The sequence below is a fragment of the Pteropus alecto genome, unplaced genomic scaffold (assembly GCF_000325575.1).
Source record: "Pteropus alecto unplaced genomic scaffold, ASM32557v1 scaffold12, whole genome shotgun sequence".
NCBI classification, from domain to species: Eukaryota; Metazoa; Chordata; class Mammalia; order Chiroptera; family Pteropodidae; genus Pteropus; species Pteropus alecto.
This window is the reverse complement of record NW_006432669.1, coordinates 9,741,275-9,744,588: the sequence shown is the minus strand read 5'-3', so window position 1 is coordinate 9,744,588 and position 3,314 is coordinate 9,741,275. Positions and strand designations below refer to the sequence as shown.

Below are 3,314 nucleotides of genomic sequence, written 5' to 3'. Positions count from 1 at the left end.
GGAAAGAGACACATCAATAATTATTTTGTTAAAAGTTGTGAATCATCCCTATCCTGAGCAGTAGGAAGGATCTCCAGTGGAGACTCTGGGCAATACTCTGACTTCTACCCTTACCATTAAAATGTTCCATTGAGCAATTATGAAAGTGTTAGAACAAAAGTCAGGAATTAGATACTTACCTTGGGCCTAAGAAAATCATAAAAATGAAACTGTTTTCCCACTATGCTTCTGATTTTGTCAGTGGATTCCTTCTGTTTTATTTCGTCCTTTTTCTTATAATTTAAATTCTTAAATTCTTAGAATCTACTCAAGCTGTTAAAATTCAGACCTTTTAAAATTCAAGTATATATACTGAGTTAGATTCTTTAGATATATTGTTAATAAGCATTAACATTACCAAAGTTTAATATTTAAGCAAAATTTAACTACATACTTAATTTTCTTTAGCCATTTCCTTTCCTTCATTCTCTGTCAAATTACCTAGAATGGCTAGGCACTTGCATTTTTCTATTTAATGATATTTTCTTGCTTGCCTTACAGAGTTTCAAGGTCCTCATATGAAAACAAAACTTCTGTTAACATGGGAAGTCATACTGTTATTTCTCAGGAGTTTTTGTGTCTTTGGCTTCTTGAAAACAAAACTTGGCTTAATTCTTAAGCATTTCAATTCCTTCCTCTACTAGATCATTCCCATGAGCCTTTAAGGATTCTAGTTCCCATCTTTAAGAAAAAACATACTGGGCCTCGTATCTTGATCATCTTATTTCTCTACTCTCTCGTGTAGTCCTTATAGAAAAACTGTCTGTACATACTCTTTCCATCTCCTTGTCTCGTAGTTCAAACTTGCCTTTCAAACCTAACTTCCAGTCTCCTCATTCCAACTAAACTTTTTTTGTCAAGGTCAAGATCACCAGTGACTTTTATTCTGAAGATCCATTAACCAATTCTGTCTTCGTTTTGCTTATCCTCTCAGAAGCAGCGTGGTATAGTTAACAATTCCATTTCTAATGAAAGACTCTCTTCTCTCTTCAAGGTTTCTATGATACCACAGCCTTTGTGTTATTGCTTTGTTTGGCTTTTTGTTTTTGTTTCCCCTCACAAATACTCGTTACCCCTTTCCTGACAATAACTCTAAATGTTAGATTCCTCAGGGCTCAGTAGTAAGCCCTTTTTCTTCTCACTTTTTCTCTCACTATTTTCTCTTTAGATGATATGCTTTCTAATTACTTAAATGTTGCCTAGATGCTAATAAGTTCCAAAATTATACCATAAGTCCAAATAACTTTTCTGAGCTCCATAGTTATATATCCAACTGTCTATCAGATGTCCAAAATAAACTCTTGATCATCTCTGAGGCATCGCTGCCTACCCCGCCCCGACCCTTGCAGAATTTGTATTCAGTTTTCCCTCTTTCGTAAATGGTGCCACCTCTACTTAGACATTCAATCCAGAAAAGAACACATCATTTTTTTACCCCCACATCCAAATTTATGTTTAAAATCTTTCATTAATATTTCCAATATTGAACTTGAATGCATCCACTTCTCTCCTTCTGCTTTACCACCATATGCTGAGCCATAAGAACTCTTACCTGCACTGCTGCAAGAGCCTCCTGATTGTTGTCCTTAGTTTCTCTTTGATCTTACTCCAAATTGTTTTCTACATAATAGCAGATAGTTCTTGAAAATGTAAACCAGATTGTGGCTACTCTAGCACTTAAAGCTCTTTCATGGTTTTCCACTGTATTTGAAATAAAATGCAAACTCCTTACTCTATCTTAATCATCCCCCTTATCTCATTCCACACTATCTTTTGTCTCTATACTCCAATCAAATTGATTTTCTTTCAGGTTTATTGAATGTGCCAAGCTTTTTCTCTTCTCAGGGAATTTGTGCATGACCTCCTCTCTGCTTGGAATGGCATTCGTTCCCCTCCAACTCTGATTACTGTCTTCTCATTGCTCACTTCTCAGATTCAATTTCACTTCTCAAGCAAGCTATTCCTTAACTATTTAGTCCAAAATAGATCTCTGTTTCTTTATAATACCACCTGTCCTTTCCTTCTACAGCATTTGAAATAACTTATAATGATGCATTTATTTCCGTATTTATTTAATTTTAAAAATGTCTTTCTTACAAATTAACTGTAAACTCCATGGAATAGGTACCATGACTGTTTTGCCCACAACACGGTCCCAAACATAAAGCCACTGAAACAAACTAGGTGCTCAATTAAAATATTTTGAATAATATATAATTATATAAATAATAAAAATAATTTGCTTAGAAAAGGGGCAAATGATGGAGTGGTCGCATATTATAAACCTTTCTGTCTTCAATAAAAGTAAAATGAATAGTTAACAGAGAATGCTCACATATGCCAGCCACAATTATAAAGGCCTTACATATATTAACTCATTTAATCTTTATGAGATTCCATTGAGGCCTATATTATCATTATTCCTGTTTTATAGCTACAAGAACTGAGGCACAGAGAGGTTGAGTAATTTTCCTAAGTTACAGAGCTAGTAAGTACTAGCGCTAGGATTTGAACCCAGTAGTCTGGCTCTAGAAGCCACATTCTTATACTATGTTAGATCAGTAATAAGCATTAAAAATATTTAACTGCCAGGCCCCTACCATAGACATAAGGACCATATATTCAGAACAGAGATTGGTTGTAACCAAGTGAAATACTGTGAAGTAAAAACCAACTGCATATCAGCCTAGGTGAAACAGTTCTCTAGAAAGTCTCTAAACAAATTCTCTTCAGAAAAGAAATGGCTAGCTCCATTAGGATATATATATTCCATCTAGTGGGAACTTTAAACTGCATTTACTAGATCCTTGAAAAAAAAGTTAAAAATAGTTATGTCCTTATAATGGCATCATATACCATGGCAAATAATTTCATACTTCAAATATGTTTTTATACTTAAAATATAACTTAGTAAATTAAGAGTTTTGTCTTGTCCATGGCCATGCCACCCTGAACAAGCCTGATCCCATCTGATCTCACAAGGTAAGCAGGGTTAGGCCTGGTTAGTACTTGGATGGGAGACCATCTAGGAAGACCAGGTGCTGTAGGTATAAAAAATTTTTAAAATAAGGGATTGTAAGATGACAAGGTCCTTGCAATCTATGAGGTCAACCAAGGGTTGCCTTGCCTAAAAAAAAAAAGAGTTTTGTCTCAGGAAAGAAAATTTTAATCTTTTTCAATAAGAAATTCTGTAACTACTGTATTGCTTTGTATAAAGGAAAAACAAATTGGAAATGAAGGAAAAGTAAATTTTCAAGAGATTTCTGAAAAGAGGC

At 34.4% G+C, this 3,314-nt stretch overlaps 1 protein-coding gene and 1 pseudogene across 2 annotated transcripts in view; one reads left to right on the top strand and one right to left on the bottom strand.

Moving 5' to 3' along the window:
• DYNC2H1 (dynein cytoplasmic 2 heavy chain 1) overlaps positions 1-3,314 on the bottom strand; it is a 258,081-nt gene that overhangs the window by 57,892 nt on the left and 196,875 nt on the right. The gene's annotated exons all lie outside the window — the stretch shown is intronic.
• LOC112476279 lies at positions 2,971-3,089 on the top strand (annotated as a pseudogene).